We start from the raw sequence: 18,217 nt of genomic DNA on the forward strand, positions 1-18,217 counted from the left end.
GCGCCCCTCGTGCGGCGGCTGCATGGGGAGGGCGGCGGCGGCGGCGGGGCGAGGGGTCCCGGCGCGCCCCCGCCCACCCGGGGGCCGGGACTGAGCGAGGCGGCGCCGCGCCCCGGCACAGGTGCGGTCGCGCGGTGCTTTGCGGAGCGGAGCGGAGCGGAGCGCCCTCCTCCCGGCGGGGGATGTGCCGGCCGCCGGGGGCGCGCCGCCCGTGGGAAGCGCGCTGCTAACGCCACCTGGGCGCCGCCGGAGCGCCCGGAGCGGAGCGGAGAGGAGAGGAGAGGGCTCGCCGGGAGCGAGGCAGGTAGGGCGCGGAGCGACGGTACCGGAGCCTCGGAGGGGCTGGGGCTGGGTTCCGCTTCGGGTTCGCGTTTGGGCTCTCTCCGTCCTGCGCGGGGGTGTCCAGGGGAAAAGTTGCGGGACCGCCGCCTGCCGCCCCGGGGCTCGGTGCTGCGTTTGGAGCAGCCCCTCACTCCGCTCCTTCGTTCTCTCCTCGCACTGCTTGGGCACAGCCGCGCCCCGGGAGCGGCGAGGCGAGGTGGCGGCCGCCCCTCTGTGCCCGTCCGTGGGGCCGCCGGGCGGGCAGCGCTCCCTTCTGCTCCCGGCTGCTGCTGCCTGCCTGCCCCGGGCCGCCCGCCCCGACGTGCCGCCGGCTGCCCGCAGCGCCCGTCCACCCGGGGCGGCCCTAGGGTGCGCGGCTCCCCCGGCCGGGGCCGCCCCCGCTGCCCGCCGCCATCTCGGCGCGGCGGCCGCTCCGCGCAAGGTCCGCGAACGAGTCTCCCCCCCCCGGGGGGTCTCGGGGGGCAACCGGGAGCAGGGAGCGGGGCCCCAGCCTCTGCTTAACGCCGCCGAGGGTCCGTGCGGGAAAGCCCCGACGTGCCCGGTCGTGCGGGGCCGCGGGTTGTCTCTCCTGGGTTTTGCTGCCCAGCCGGGGGCTTCCCATGACCGGGGGTTACTTCGGGGAAAAAGGCGAATCCCAGCAAATATCTGTGCTGCCCATATATAGAAATAGTCGCGGGCAGGAGGACGGTAACTCGAATATTGCTGACACACGTCGAGAAACTTTAAAAAAAGGCAAACAAAAGCCAGGAGGATTCCTGAGGATGTTTCTGCCGGAGCAATGCATATTCCTGTGTTTACACCCTATGTTAACTGAAACGTTTATACTTTTTTTTTTTTTTTTTTTTTTAGATATTATGCGTCCATACCTCAAAGTCAGTCTATTGATTTTCCTTCGTCTGCTTTGGTGTGTTTAATCTGACAGTGTTTGGTTTGCTTGCTGGTGTTGGACCAGGTCTGTGGGAGATAATGCTGCCTTTTGCAGAAGGGAAGCCTGGTTTGGTGGCTTTCAGCATGGAGGCAAGCTGGTCACTTGTGAGATAGCAGTTCTCCATGGCGTGGAACAAGTATTGCCGGGTTTTCTGGTGTGTGCTCTGAAAAGTTTTCATGGTTCTCTTTTTCTTTATTTTTTTATTCTTTCTTTTCTTTTTAGTCCTTCTGTTTTGACCAGAAGCTTTTACCTGTGTAGCATTGCCCTGTAGAGACATATGAAGACTACACAGTTTCTAGTTCTGAATCTCAAAGTAGTTCAAAGTAATGTGTTTTTAGTTTGGTACTGTGTACCAGTGAACACGGTAACTTCAGCTGTAGGAAAGAAGAATTGGTTGACTTGAGCTGAAACACTGAAAGCCATTCTCTTGGACTATTTCGGATGTTGCCGTTTTGCTGGATCTTAGTAGCAAGGCAATGAAATACTCCAGGGATAATCTAGTATGAAATTAATCTGACTTACTGCCAGCTCTATCAAAACAGGTTGCAAGTTTTCTTCCTTCCTTCTACCTGCTGTGTGTGCTGCCACCAAACCCAGAAATTCAGTTTTGCCTTTTTTCACATCTCATTCAGAAGAAACAGAACCATATTTATTACAGAAGTTGTTGTGAGTTGCACAGTCATGCCATTTTAAAGTAGATGAATGGCATTTTCTGGAGCAGCTGATTACGTACTTCATATCACGTATCTGTATACTCCCAAGTGCAATTTATTTTTATTTCTTTTACTAAAGGAAATTTAAAGTTCATCTTACCATTGGTAATATGTTAATAAATTGTTGGATGCAGGCTATATTCTAGAGCAGTTGTCTCAGAAGTAGATTTCCCTGGTGAAAGCCAACTGTGACCATATGAAAGATCTCAAACACAGTGCTCAACGGTGTATTAAGTTTCACTCCTAAATATTAGTTTTAAGGATTCAGATGTCTTGGTTAATTTGTAAGCTAGTTTAAAAAAAATGTCACACATGCCTCTTTTCATTGTAAAGCTATAGTTTCTGCTTTAAAACCCTTCCTGTCTCGCATTAGTATTTGGATTTCAGACTTGGGACTATAAATGTTTTCAGGAACAAATCTTGAAATATGAAAGAAAAATCTTCTGATGACTAAGGTGGAAATTTCTCCTAAATATTCCAAAATTATAGTTGTTACATTCATACCTTCCTTCTTCCATCAGTCTTGATTTTAGCAGACAGAAAGCTTACATGCCTACTTCTTGTGTTAGCAATTACTGTGCTTACGCAATGCTGTGTGACTGGAAAAGGAAGGGGAAGGAGTGCAAAAGGTGCTTGACACTAGAAGAAAGTTTAAAGTGATCTGGACAATGCTAATTAATTTTGTCCTTTATGAAATAATGGCTGGTTTGTCATTAAGAAGAGGTTGTACTCTGAGCTGATGTGGTGCTCTGAGGATGAGACAAAGTATCTGCGAGGTATTTAAAGGCAATGAGAGCTCTGCTCAATGCGTGCAACTGCATGGTTGCTGTGCTTAGTGTGTAATATGATAGAACAGTTTACTAATATTATTAGTATCCCTTGCTATAGTGACAGTTCCCCCTTTAATAAAGACGTATAATTAGGATTTAAAATAAGGAGCAGTATGGAGCACTATGTGGGGGAGGATATGCAGTAGCACCACTATTGGTATCTTCATCTATTTTTAAGTACCTTAACTTGTGATTGTGTAACAAGTATTTAAATGGTCTGTAAGCCTAGAATGAAAAGAGCGAGCTTGTTAACACCACAAGTAGTTTGTTTGGTAAGTTTGTTCAGCAGTATTGCTGCATCCTCTAGGACTTGGTTTGTTTTTTTTTCTTCGGGAGAGCTGCCTAGGTGCGTGGCCGCTGTACCAGGTGGATCTCAGTCGGTCAGAGGTGCTGGGTAGCCGTGCATCACCTCCACACAAACTTGATGACTCTTGGACCATACGGCATATCATGCTGTAGAGTACACAGTGGACTATGGTCTTCGGGGTGCAAGATAGAATAAAGGAGTTTGTTTCTTATTTGTATAAGCCCTGTGTGCCATATTTAGGTTGGGAGCTCATGCTCCAGGACTTCTCTGCCATCCTCTTGTTTTAAAAGAGAAGTGCATGCTGTGACACTTTCTGCTCCTTGTGCCTTGGTTGATGCCACTGCAACGCAACCTGCATGCAAGCCTGGCCAGGAGCATCACTGAGGTCAGGGGAAAAACTGTTCTCCTGAATACAAATTGTTGAAATTACCGTGTGTAAAATCAGAGAGGATGGAAGATTAATCCCCTCACCTCTTCTGAGTATGTAGTTTCATAGTGGAGGCATCAATTAGTGCAAAGGAAGGTAGGCTTAAGTGAATTTCTTCATTAAATGTTTGCAAACTGAAGGCAAGGTCTTCTCTGTGGTTGCAAGGTTTTTCAGGGAAGAAAAAAAAGCAATTTATATTAGAAATGATAAATATTCAATTATTGAAATGAGAGCTAGAGGCAATCTGATACTTATGTAAATTAATCTTGACGGGGAGAGGTATAGAGAAATGTAGTTCTGCTATCAAACATTATGGATCATGGGAAAATACAGCCAATTGTGTGTCATTACCTTTTCTTCTTTTTTCTGTGTTTTCATTCTAAAGCTGGCATAAACAGAAACTTAACTGTTCAGTTTAGAAAACTTTCATGCACACAAACACAGGGTTTTCCTCGCTTACCCAAGTGCAGTGTGCCAGGGCAGCCACTAAGCTGCAGAGCAGCGGGCAGCCCAAGCATCTGATGGCTCGCCTGGCTCCTGGCATGAGCCTCCTGCCTGCATTGATCGCCAAGAGGTTGGGGCTGTTTAGCTAGTTTATAGCAAGTTCCCATCAGCACAGTGACTGCAATTCAGTATTGTCCACTTAATTTTAGTAATTGACAGGATTACACTTGATAGGCAGTGTTTCAGATTATATTTCATTTATTTTTCTGAATGAGGAGCTGGTGTGGTGACATGTGAGAATAATCTCCTGGTGTGTGTGGTTGATAATCTGACCACCTACGTTCCCAGTATACCTCCATTGGAAAAAATGAATCTTCAGTTGCAAAAGTTTACAATACGAAGAGGTCAGAGGTTTCCCTTTTTCTCCATCCTCTATGAGTTTATAAATAAATGAGGAGTGGTGATGAGTATATATGTACTTAAATATATAAAAAGTTGGTTGGAACTTCTGTGACAACATTCTGGCGTGCCTCACTTTTGGTAAAGAAAATGACTTAATGCCTCTGGTCAGTTACAGCATGTAATGTTGCTTGTCTGTTTCTCAAGCTGTGCTCATGTACACACCATTCTGCCCCTTGCTCCCTTACTTGCAAGCACTGGTGTACTGGAGCCTGGGACTGAGGGCTCTGCGTGGGTCTTAGAGCTCCATGTGAGGTTTAAAGTTATCTCTTTCCTGGACAAATCTGCAGTCTTCACAACACATGTGAAGCAGTGTTCATAACACACTGCAGCCTCCATATTCCTGTTGTACTTCTAAGCTTGAGAAGTCCCCTCCAGCATCCAGGATTTCTGGTTTCCGAGAAATCTTCTAGACATCACTGCATGAAGGTCTGAGTTATCATCTGTAGGAAATAATCCTGACAGTATTGAAGGCAAAAATGCTATATATTATCTACAAGGATTTATAAAATAGCTCCAAGGAGCGATCTGCTGCTAGCCTATGACTCCATCATTCCATTATGAAATAATTGCTGAAGTCAATAAATTTACTTATGTGGGTTTCTAGGAGCAGAAAATACATTATTAAGGCAGTCAAGTCACTCTCAGGAAATCTTAATAAATATGTAGTGAAGAAGCACTTCACTTCTTTAAGCCTTGCATTATAAACAGCTATGCAGAGCCACTCTACTCTTTATAGGTTTGAAATAACAAGTTAAGCCTAAAAACAATAACAAATCTCCCTAAAACCTTAAATACCTCCTAGGAGGTACTGGGCTGCAACAAAAACAAATAATTTGGTGAGATAATAGCAGTCTTAATATAGAATATTAATTGCGACTTTTGGTTTCAAACAACCTGGAAAACATTTATCAGCTTCATGACTATTACTCAGGAATGAGAGAGTGTGCAGGCCGTTATCTTGAAGCAGCACACTTGCATTGACTAAAAACACAAAAGAAAGACCTTGGTAAAACACGGTAAGAACAATGTCATGCACATCCCTGTGTTGCAGTGGATTTCACAGAATCACAGAATTGTCTAGGTTGGAAGAGACCTCAAGATCATCAAGTCCAACCTCTGACCTAACACTAACAAGTCCACCACTAAACCATATTGCTAAGTTTAACATCTAAACGTCTTTTAAAGACCTCCACGGATGGTGACTCCACCACTTCCCTGGGCAGCCTATTCCAATGCCTCACAACCCTTTCGGTAAAGAAGTTCTTCCTAATATCCAACCTAAAACACCCTTGGCGCAACTCTAGCCCATTCCCCCTCATCTTGTCACCAGGCACGTGGGAGAATAGAACCAACCCCCACCTCTCTACAGCCTCTTTTAATGTACTTATAAAGAGCGATAAGGTCACCACTGAGCCTCCTCTTCTCCAGGCTGAATAAGCCCAGCTCCCTCAGCTGCTCCTCATAGGACTTGTTCTCCAGACCCCTCACAAGCTTTGTCGCCCTTCTCTAGACTCGCTTGAGCACCTCGATGTCCTTCTTGTAGCGAGGGGCCCAAAACTGAACACAGTACTTGAGGTGCGGCCTCACCAGAGCCGAGTACAGGGGGACGATCACCTCCCTAGCCCTGCTGGCCACACTGCTTCTTATAGAAGCCAGGATGCCGTTGGCCTTCTTGGCCACCTGAGCACACTGCTGGCTCATATTCAGCCAACTATCAACCAATACTCCCAGGTCCTTCTCCGCCAGGCAGCTTTCCAACCACTCATCTCCCAGTCTGTAGCTCTGCTTGGGGTTATTGCACCCCAGGTGCAGGACCCGGCACTTGGCCTTGTTGAACTTCATACAGTTGACCTCAGCCCATCGATCCAGCCTATCCTATTTTCATTTCCTGAAATGCAGCAGAAGCTGGGTCCACTCTCATTTATTCAGACAGCAACATCCATGCTGCATGTATTAAGTATGAAATATGTGCTGTGTGTATATAGGATTTGGTGACACACAAAGCTTGGTTTTATAGCTGTGCACTTGGTAGTAGTCATAGTAGTCACCTGCTCAAATTCTTACTGTTTGTTTTTTGACCAGAAGCTTTTTAGCCCTCTTCCACGTTTCTCTAGTAAAAATTGGTAATACTAATGGTGATTTTTTATAATTAATTTTTGGATCAACACAAAGTATTGCTATAGAAACAAATCCTTTTGAACTTCACTGCAGACAATAGTAGAATTACTCAATCTCAATATATAACAAGCACAATAATAAGAACTATTTAAAAGGATAAAGAACTTGCTTTCAAAAAGGAGTAATGCAGACACTTAAAGCTGTCACAGAAGAATGGAATTTGAAGATTTTCAGAATTATCTTTTTATTAAGCATCCCCAATTGCTGTACAAAGGTACATTCTTGCTTCTAACAAAATAATAATTACAACACCCGGTCTCCTCAGAGGTGGATTACATCACTCCATGGAATAATCTGCAGATCTCTGTCATTATGATGTTTCACTATATGGTGCTGCATCTTCTCTCAAGGATGGCTCTTCTTCAGTCTTGACAGTGGGTATTTGGGAAAACCATAGTACTAGCAGGACATCAAGCAACCCAAATTTTTAGTTGGAATTCTATAGTGCTTTATCTCTAACTTTTTTTTTCTTTTTTTTTTTTTACCAGCTGAAGCATCTATCTTGCTTCCTTCAAAATGAAGGAGATGTTTATTTGCATTTTACGTTGTGGTCTCTCTTGATGACAGATGAGAAGTTGTGTGTATCCAAACACAAGTCAGGAGGCTGAGGGGTGTGTAAGTGCCAAACACCTGTGGAACAGTGAGGAAGAAAATGGAGCAATCTTGGAGTTTCTTGTGAGTCCACGATTGGCATTATGGTTTGTGACAGATTTTGAGTTAATAAAAGCTTATATGTTTGTTAAAAGTATACCTTTTTAAAGAGTATACCTTTTTACAAAGCTTACGTTGTGAGTAACAAGCAGTAGATGGCACAATGATAAAAATGTAACTGCGTGCAAGACCACAGGTCCGCAGCTTTCTCTCATCAGAACATCTCTTTTTGGAGAGCCTTCCAGGACTTTAGCGTAATGTCAGTCACCATTTTCAAGCAGTATGTCATATCTCTAGATTCTTCCTCTGATTAACATTGAGTTCTGGTTTTGCTACCTGAGAAATCTTTGAGAAAATTCTGTAACAGAAGCTAAAGAAGCATTACAAAAGGTGATAGTGAAGCAATGCTAAGACTGTTTTACTCCCAGAATTCTTGGGAGGGAAAGATCCCCAGAATGTTTATGTATGTAAATATATTTCTAAAATGCCTGTTGCAGAAAATGTCTTCTAATAAAATGAGAGGAAAGTCACTTTGTTAAAATGTCTCTTAAGGAGCACTGAAGGCATGAAGAATTTGAGACGTTCTTTGGGGCTGGAGCCACTAAAGTAATTTCAGAGAGTTTTAAATCTAGTAAGGAGGCTTTGTGGGGTATAGCTATGTTTATTTCAGGTTCCTCTAATTGTATCATTTTTTCTAATGATTTTTTTTTTTTAATTTATCCCATATTTTTTGGGGAAAAAGATGAAGAAGTTCACTCCTAAGGGTAAGGACACTGATCTTCTCTGGAAGACAGAAAATCCAGAATCTGGGTGTTTAAAGTTAATGAAGAAAGACTTCAGAACAAACATTACTGAAAGGGGGGAAAAAAAAGGTCTATGAAGTAGAAAATTGAATGGGCTAACCTCCAAATGTGTAAGAGAAGCTTATAGGAATGTAACTCAAGGGGTAAAGGGTTGAGTCGTAGAAAACAGTGGCTAAAAATAATCCTGTTCAGTGCAAAGGGAACTAATATAAATAGAAAAGCAATAAGAATAATTTGTAGCTCCTTTTCTGGAAAATGTAGTTCAGTAGCTAATGGCTAGTAATGACATGGTGGGCATTAGGTATTGCTTGTCCTTTTCCTTGGTCTTAGTGTGATAAGTGTGTATAAGGACACTTAAAGACCCACAGTGTGATAAGGGAGTATATCAACAGAACTGACAGCATTTGACATTGCACTTGATGGACCATCATAGGTGTATGCCATGCTCAGATTTTTCTTTTTCAGTCATACACGCCATTTTCACTGGAAAACTGTAGTGCCTAGTAAGACTTCTAAATAAAAATAGAAGTGAGTGTTACTCTTCCTCCCCTTCCATGTCTCCATCCAAAACATGCAGTTGTTTTGTGAAAGCGAGTACATGGAAGATGCAGATACTTGAGAAGATGAACTATACTTTTCAGAAGAAGCAGACGGTGTTTATACTGTTCACTTCTGAGTCAGTAATTTTTATTCTCACTCAACTCAATGAAAGCTGTGTTTGTTTGCTAAAGGGAATGCTAAAGAGGCAAAAATGTGCAAGCAAGATTGAAAAAGAGGCTTATAAAAATAGCAGCAGGTTTGTTCATCCATGAAAAGTGGTAAATAAAAAAAAAAAAAAAAAGCAGTGTATTTAATAAATAGAAACCTTTCAATCAGTCTTTAAAGGCTGTCCAGATCATGATCACTTTCTGCGACAGCCTGTCTAGAAATTTCTGGTTTTCTACTGCAACTGTTAGCTTGAGTGCTTCCAGCTTGAGCTAGCCTCTCACGGATTGAAGAGCCAACAGCAAATATTTTCCTAAGTACATTTGGTTCTTCTTCTGGACCTACAATACAACTTAAACCAAGTTACAAATTCATATGAATTTGGACAAAAGCTACTATGATTCTCTTTGTTTGAAGACTGTGTCCAAACACTTTGAGAACTGATGATTTTTTTCAAGGTCTTAAACTCATGTGCAGAAATCAAAGAGATGAGATGCTAATTTTGTAAGTAAAACTTTAATGAAAGTATTTATTCAAATCTAATTTTCATTACTATGATTCTGAAGATTAAATTTTATACAAGCTATATTTCTTGTGAATGCAACCTAAGTTAATCCATTGTTAAAAACACACTCTTAGCTGGGAAGAAAATAGTTTTAAAGGTATTTACTTTTCTAGTTTGGGTAAGAAAAATGCCATTTGTCATATTCATTTCTGCATTGTGTGATTTATTGCCGTCCATGAATGAACTACTGAAGCTGAACAGATAGCATGATTCTTACTAGTGTTTGCTCCTCTGCCTCCTTTTCAAATAACAATGTTAAGTTATAAAACAAAAATTGTGATTCTAGAAAGACTTTCTCATTAGGAATGCTAAGCAAGTAAGGATTTTTATTTATAGATATGTAGCAAACACTATCCTGAATTAAGATGGAAAAAAACACAACTGTTTAGGACTCAAAGCCGCTCATTTCAGAAGGCGTTGTTGTGTCCAATGTCCAGAAGTGTGATTCAGTACACAGGTACTTGTATGCAAAACTTTTGTGAGGAATTACATGCTGAAGCTTTTCAGGGCACTTGTGAGGAAATCTGCTGCTGATGTAAGCTGCCAAGAGCAGCTCTTGAATTATGGTAAAATCCAACTTTTATATGCCTGAAGCAGAAGAATGAGGGTTGTGCTACTCTAGACAACAAGAGCTGAGAGATCCATGAAGGTCCAGGGCATACCTGTAGGTACTGAGGCCTTAAAAAAAAAATAAATAAAAATAAAAATAAAAATAAAAAGCAACACATCTCAACTGAACTTCATGTAAAAGAAAATAATAAGTAAAAAGCATGTCATCTATTTTCTTTCTCAAAGTGTTAGCATATATGCACAATTCTATCTTGTCATATTTGTAAGCTTAAGAAGGTGGATGTGCAAAGATAAATATGATCAGATATATTTTTTTCAGTAAGAAAATTGTAAATTTTGTGAAAAATTTGTAATGTACTGACTGCTTTTTAATGTAGCTAAATGGCCAGCTACTAGAAATTAGACAGCATTAGCATGCAGAGGTCTTATCCTTGTTAGATTAATTTGAAGCTTTCCATGGTACAGTGAGTCATCTGAGAGGCCTGTATCTTTATCTGTGTCAGAACTCATCAACTCATTTCACTTGATACGTTGTTTTGGTCAGTTTTTTTTTGCTTCTAGGAATAATACACTCATTTTACAACAGCCATATAGTTTTGCTCCTGCTTCTCTTAAATTGTGTAGTAGTTACTATTTTTATGGCTGTTATGGAACACAAAGGTTACTTTAGAAAAAAAAAATCAGCCATATTTTTATGAGATGGTACTGTTTTCTTGTTATGGTTTATGTAATGGGATGGGTAAGAATTTATTTGTATTGCATATTTATTTGTAATGACAAGAACAGTTGAATGCTCCAAGCACTTGTGTTGTAGCCTCTTGCGGTTGTGCCATTCCTTCTTCATTCTGTGTTGTGGCTGAAATTGGGTGTTGCAGTGTTGTAAGGGCAAGGTTTCTGAATCTTAGCATTGGACAGACTGAAAAACTAAATTTCAAGGTTGTTCCTTTCAGTTACTCGGAGCCTTCTATTGAATGTGTTTGAAATTCATAGCCTTTTTTCAGTTATTTTCCTTTTTTTTTAAATGAAAATACCTTTGGATAGCCTTTCACTGTGTTTTTCCATTTGGTAATGCTGCTGCTCCAAATGTCAATGTTTAAAAATGAACAAATAAACAACAAAAAAACTAACATAAGGCTTTGTGGATATATTAGAAACTGGGTTGAACCTGCAATACTTAACTGGTATCTGCAGTATGGGGAATGCAGGGTAGTTACCATACGTTTTTTGACAGAAGTGCTGAAAAGAAACACTTCTGTAAGAAATCAGATATCTAGTAGTAAAGGTGGTAAACTATGTGTGGGCCTGAATTTCTAAACTAGAAAATGAGGGTGCTCCCCATCCCTGATGCCAACTGTCCTAGGCTGTTAAGAATTAAGAGCAGTGACTATACGCAGAAAAGCTGCTCTCCGCGTGCTTTGCTAGCTCATTCAGGCTACACCCAAAAGGTAAAACAGTAAAAAGGAGTGTTCATACGTTTGACGGTTGTAGGTATATGCCATCTGTCTGTGTTGCAATCTTTCTGTTTGTTTCTTTGTTTTTATAAACATTCATGGGAATATCCTGAAAGGTGTTGGGTGAAACCTAGCACCACTGAGTTAAAGGAGGTTTCTTTGCTTTGGATTTAGACAAATAGAAGGTTCAGTTCATCCTGGATTTCACTTTACTTCCTTTTTCAAGCTTGGACAACAAAAAGTGTATTTTTTTCTGCACAGTTCTACTTCTATGTTTTCTTCATAACTTCTTTTTTTCCTGGAGCTTTCCAGTAGGAGTGCATCAAAAATTCTTCCCTCTTTTTTTCCCCCTACTGAAACTATTACACTCTCCTAGTTAAAATGGAACAGAAATATGAATTCTAGAAACATGTGGCCAGGCAGCCTCCGTTTGGCAAGTGAGATGTGGAGAGTGTACGTGTACAAAACATACTTCAAGGCATGTCCTAATCAACTTAAGTAAAATAAATTGAAATAAATATCCCCAACTATTTGCAGCAGTTAAATTATATTAATTTAAATCAGATTAAAGCTATAACTTGTGTTGCTATTTTCATGTCAAGATAAGCTTAAGCAATATTCTTCCTCTGATCCTAGTTCAGAGTAACAAGCAAGCCAGAATGCTTAATTTGAGGATTGTTATTACCTTTTTGAATTTGTTTCTTCTTTGTTTCTTCTCCTGGTTGGCTTTAATAATTCTTCCAGATACTCTTGTTTGTCCGTATTTACAAGTTTGCATTTGGGACAATGACCCATACATACATACGTGTATGTGTGTGTATATATATGTAAATACATACACACACCACTTTTCATTGTGAGAATCATGGAACTGGAACAAGTATTTTAGGCAGCTAATTAAACACAAAAGCATAAGAATAGAGGTAGAGCCTGAGGTAGAATTTTTTTTTTTGGTGTATTTGAGAGAGAGAGTGTTAGTAGAATGTAAGTTTAAAAACACGTGAATCAATGGGGAAACTCAAGTGAAATGGCACACAGGGAACAGAGCTGGAGTTCTCCATTTTGTATTGTGCATGTAAAATTAAGAAAGTCATCTACTGAATCGGCCTGCAAGAATGAAAGGTCCTTGTTATAATATTGCTATGGCAAGAGTAGTATTAATTATGGATTGGTTTCTTGGCAGTGTTTTGGCATTTTCTTTTTTCAGCAAAAGTCTGACTTGGAGAATACTGACTGAAAGCCGAGTAATATCAGATGCTCATTTTTCTCCTCTGTATGGCTTCTATCAGTTAACAGTCTTCAGCAGCTTAATCTCGGTGTTTCTGTGAAGTTAATAGATTGCTGCGTTATACGGCAAGGGTAGTATCTTTTCAATCTGGGTTTAAGTGAAATGCTAGATCTAGTTGAGATATTAACATGGATGTTGCAGAGATACCATATAAATATGTGAGTAACTGTCTGTTACGTAGTTCAGGGTGCTATAAACTGGATAAATGACTGTATGTTAAAACTTGTCACAGTCAGCTACATGTGCCAAAACAGACATTGAGTACTTTTTAACCGGTTAAAAAGTTAACTAAAATTTTGGATTTGGGTGAAGAAAAAGATGTTAGAATGTGAAGATTTTTCAGGAGTTCATAATGTCAGAGGAAGATGCAAAGCTGGATATGCACAATCAGTTTGACTGAAAAGCTAGTTTTCCTTTTGTATGCAAGTGCAGATAACTGTGTGCAAACAGCTGTAGAACATGGCAATATTTATGTTGAAGAGCTTAATATAAAGAAATGTGGATACGGATTAGCCAAATTCCATTAGCTGTCCTTACTTATGTCAGTTTCTATTGCTTCTAGGGTCATCCTCAGTTTTGCACAGAGCATCCAGTACATGTGTTCGTGTGTTTGCGTTCTCAGAGTTTAAGGTAGCTGTAGCCTTTATGGCATCTTGGGGATGGGTGGGGACTACGTAGACAGGCTGTACTAACTGCATCAATTTTCTTTAACATACTGTTGGTGCTCTATACTAATGTGTACTTTCTATGTTGTTACTTCTCTTTCCGAGAGAAAAGTTACCACAAGTGTATGCTGAGTGTTGCCATTTTGATGCTGGAGAATAAAGAGCTTATTCAGGTTATTCCCTTGTATTATAATCAATTTCCCATTGCACAAGTATGAGTTGAGAATGTCCGTGTTTCGATTACCAAACCTGTAGTTTCTTCATACTGTTGTAATAATGGTGAGCCTTAAATGCACAAAACTTCTGATGCTACAGAGCAGCCATATTGCGTAATGAGTTCAGCACAGAAACCTGAGAGAACTGACTGGTCTGAGGATTTTGTTTACTTTTCTTACAAAGCCTGTAAAAATTAATTAGTCAACTAGCTACAGCTGAAGGAACTTGACCAATTGCTCAGGCATGACCAGTGGATCCTGGCAGTTCACAACAGCTGTATTTCTACTTCAGGAAATTTAACTCTTTAGCATATGCAGCAAATGGATGCCATACACTCTGATTTTCATTACGTTACTGATTTTCCCCTTTTAATTTACTGAGATTTCCTCTTTGCCGTTCTTCTTATTACTCTCCAGTTAAAATTCAGAGATGGCAGAAGAGGACAGTTAACCAACCACGGAGACAGGCTGGCCGCCCAAAGAGAGTTTGAAGTTCAATAATTCTAGTCATGGGGGAAGGTTGTTTTAGTCAGTCGTGGATTTGAAGCCACAGTGCTTTAAAGCTTCAGCATTGCTGTTGTGCCTTGATAATCTGGATAGATGTTTTCAGTTTCCATGAGAAAGTAGGAGTTGTCTGATATTGAGGCAGCGGGAGCCTGAAGGCAATGGCAGAACTGAGATGAGGCGCAACTGTTGAAATAGTTCACTAGCATTTATTCCCATCCTAAACACATCTAAGCAGTCACACAGGCACCTCTCAATGAGGGATAAATATAAAAATCTGGTTCCTAGCAGTCTCTATATATAATCTTAATGTGATTCCATAATGGTGGGACACAGCTATATCCAAATATGCTTACAAGCTTGTAAACTGATAGTTTTCTAATGAGCCGTTTACACAAAGGGTTTCATTTTTGCCCTCTGAAAAAGTGCTCTGCTAATCTTATTGAATAAATTTATTTTTTTCACTCTCTAAAGAATCAGCTTTATTCTGTGACAGTCAGATGCCTCCTCAGAATTAGGGGGGTTGATATTGGAAGATTATTGATTTTCTTTATATAAAGACATGGTATTTAGACCACACAGCAGATCAGAAGTGAAATGTTTTCTCCTTTACAATGCAGGGATACTGCCTTAGTGGGGAATTTTCTGGCTTCCGTTGATTACAGTGACAGGGCAGTTTTGACGTAGGTAGATTGCCAGTGCTCTCCTGCCCGATAGCTATTGCCGTAATCAGGGTGGAAAGAATTCCTCCATATGCTCACATAAATTGAGTCTTTTTTTTTTTTTTTCTCCTCCACTTAATAGCCTGCCCTTTGCAGAAGGGATTCCTGCGCTGGGCCTCAGTTGCAGACCACTTCTCCACCAGAAGTGCAGCGTTCTGGCAAGCCAGCAGAAAGAGTGAGAATGTGGACAGGAATTGCCAGACCATCACAGTCCATTAATTTTACCTTAATTATACTTTGGCCCATGATTAATACAGGTCATTGCTGCCTGGTCACATTGTAGATCATGCTGAATATTGTACAATGACAAGTACAACTCCTCTGAGTCGTTTTGACTCCTTGGCTTAAACAATCATTGTTTAAACAGGGTAAGGAAACTGTTTATTTTAAAAATGTTTCCAAGAAGTCCTAATCCCCTTTTGGGGTAAATGGAAGTGTTTCTGCTGCGAGATTCCTTTTAACAGTAAAAAGCAGGCAGGTTGAGTACTGAAAAAGAGACAGAAAAGGTAGTTGAAGTGCTGTTTCGTTCCAATTTCTCAGTGAGTCAAGGGACAAAATTTCTTGGCAAAAGGTCATGTTTGCAGGTCAAGAGATGAGCTGATCAGGTTTAAACTGTGTGCATGAGAGGTGTTCTCGGGAGATGATGCTGGATCAGGAGTGCTTAGCAGTCCTGCTCAGTGCCTGCATATTTGCAAAACTATTATCTCTGCCGTAGGAGCATTGCTGGGTAAGAGAAGGGAAATCATTAGCTTAGGATAGATTATTCATTCACCATACAGGCTGCGTGCCTTGTTCTAAGGAGTTTTGAATGTTGTGTTTGTTTCCCTGAAGACTGCTCCAAACACCTTGCTACAGTGCTCACAAGTTGTAGGTACACCTTGTGTGACTAGCTGGCATCCACCTGAGCAAGGGCTTGCCATCACATCCCTTTTGTCCTGAGCAAGCATCCCTCTTTCTGTACTGTTAGAGAAAGAAAACATCTGAATGCTGCGTTTCATACCACACAGTATAGCTTCGATGGGAAGGTTGGGTGCCCGTGTCTCGTGGACTGGGAAGGGCTGTTTGTGAACTGGCTGTCCTGTAGCCATGACCCCGATGTCACCATGCTGACCACTGAGCAGCTGTCCTGCTTTGCCTCCCAGTGTTTTCAGGGAGCTGCTGTGCCTGGAGGTGTGTGACCATAAATCACAGCAGTCCTGGAGAAGCTGGACTGTCTGTGCTGCAAGGGAAAGGGCACAGCTGTGACTGACAGTCACTGTGTGCCTGTTTCTGTTCATCACTCAGAGCCTTTCAAAAAAAGCCCCTCAAGGGAAAGCACAACAGTTTGAGACTTCAGTGTATTCTTGGGAAGTCAGAAATGTATGCCATAGGTTCTGTTTCTCCCCTCACCTTGGAGGGTACTGTTCAGCCTGAGTGATAGTTGTAAGCACTGAGCATGGGCTTTTCTTTCAAACCTAAGTCTCTGTTTTCATGCCTTTTCCTGGTAAGTTGAGTATAACAGATTTGTTTGACAGAAGATTCAGTCTGGTCTGTGTCTTGCCAGGAAAAAAAAAAAAGCAAACAACACATGAACAATAGTGTTTCAGGTTGAACAACAAAAAATCTGTTGGCTTCACAGTTTTATTTAAAAGACAAAAGATTAATACTTCATAGTTTCTTGCCTGTTTATACAAGAAACAATGCAAGAGGACTAAAAGTAGAGTCACTTCAAGACATAAAGCAAGTTAAATTCTTTGACAAAATCACAGCAAAGAAAACCCAAGCATTTAAAAACAAAACCATTTGCATGTAGTCTTTAGTAAACATTATTTTCTTGGGAGCTGTTTGTTTACTGGCACCTTCTTTCCAGAGTAACGAATAAGGCAATAAATGTGTTTGTATGCAAGTACGTTTCTGCCACCCCTACTTCTCACTCCAGGATTGCAAGAGTCTGGCAGGAACTTCCATAGATGGTGACTGATTTTCTTCAGTTTTAAATATATGTGCATAGATATGGTGTGTCTTCAGAAGCTCAAAATTCCTCACTTGTCTTCATGTACTGTTACGTGAGAGGGTTTTTTTTTTTGCTCTTAGGACCTGATGATAGCTTTCCTGCAAAGATGAGCAAGTGGATGTAGGAGGGAAAGAGCTCTTCTCACTGTGAGTCCTACATATTACACGTAAAATGATGGAATGAGTCAAAGCTAGGTTGTCTGGGCATATAAGCATATGTACAGGTTAATGCAGGAACAGAAGCTGCATTTCTTAGATCATTTTTCTTAATCTTTTAATATAAGGCTTCCATCAGCCTTTGCAAGAACATGAAAATAATGTTGGTTTATTTGTCAACAGTTCCTTTCTAATGATAACGAGAATGAACTCTTCCAGCTATGTGTATTCTTTACATAAGTACCTGAATAATTTGACCATAAAGCTGCTCCACTCTCTCATGTACATATATTCTTCATTGCTTCATATCTCGGGAAGTTTTGTTCTTGTGTAGAAGTAAACATGAATGTTCTGTCTTTGCTATTTTAAGCAAGAAGTGGAAACTTTCATAGGTGAAACAGTTGAAATGTAAACTGAAACAGATTTCAAGTTAAAGTTCAATTTTTGGGTTATAAACTGCTTTTGTAAGACTTTACTGTATCTTCATTGCTTCTTTTAGACACAAATATGATTGTAAAACACTGTTAGCATTTCTCTGATGTAACAGGATGGGATGAGTGCTGGTCTGAGGAGACTGAGGAGCTGGAAACTCTTGCTTTTTCATTCGCAGTCTCTGCTGGCTTCTGTGGTGGCAACCAAGTAATGAGAAAAGCATTTTACTAAAAATTGTGACTCCCTATTGTTTTTTCCACCCCTCATCTTTCCTTCACCTGCTGGTTTGTACATCTAGAGTGTAGAAAAACTGTGATCTCACTCAAATCTCTGTTTAGGTGGTCTTATAAACGAAAGGATATATTTATATCATATTTTCAAAATTTTAGAGGATGTTGGCTTCTTACCATCTGTCACTATATAAATTTTAAGTACTGGTATGCCTCTTATCGACTCCTATTTTTGATTTGCCTTTGATTGAGGATAAAGTACCAGCAATCGCATGTCAAGTTTAGTATGCTGCTCTGCCATCAAGATAACAGCCTGCTAGAGATATTAATCATTAGTAGGAGAGCTGTAAAACAATCATACGAAGCTCATAATAATCCCAGCTTGTGACTTTGGATACTGAATACCCTTTCGTGGGATGCCAGTATAGATCTGTGAGGAAATAAGTTGAACATCCTTTTGGTAATCAGGTGCTTAACTCAGGTGAATGAAACTGGAATTGGTTCAAATGTGCCCAGTCCTTTCCCAGCAGCATGCTAGAGAAAAATATCCGTTTAATTCTTCTACAAGAACAAATAGTAGTTAATGAACTCACCTCTCTAGAAACAGAGTTCCATTATTTTTTTTGATGGTATGAAA

The 18,217-nt window shown here is 40.8% G+C and overlaps 1 protein-coding gene across 4 annotated transcripts in view; it reads left to right on the top strand.

The window, feature by feature from the left end:
• Positions 1 to 38: 38 nt before the first annotated feature.
• CHRM3 (cholinergic receptor muscarinic 3) overlaps positions 39 to 18,217 on the top strand; it is a 278,689-nt gene continuing 260,510 nt past the window's right edge. For all 4 annotated transcript variants that reach the window (XM_084515896.1, XM_084515895.1, XM_084515902.1 and 1 more), the window contains exon 1: positions 39 to 304. The gene's annotated coding sequence lies outside the window, so the exon portion shown is untranslated. The remainder of the gene's footprint in view (positions 305 to 18,217) is intronic.

This window comes from Aythya ferina (assembly GCF_964211825.1).
Source record: "Aythya ferina genome assembly, chromosome: 3".
In the NCBI taxonomy this organism is placed as follows: domain Eukaryota; kingdom Metazoa; phylum Chordata; class Aves; order Anseriformes; family Anatidae; genus Aythya; species Aythya ferina.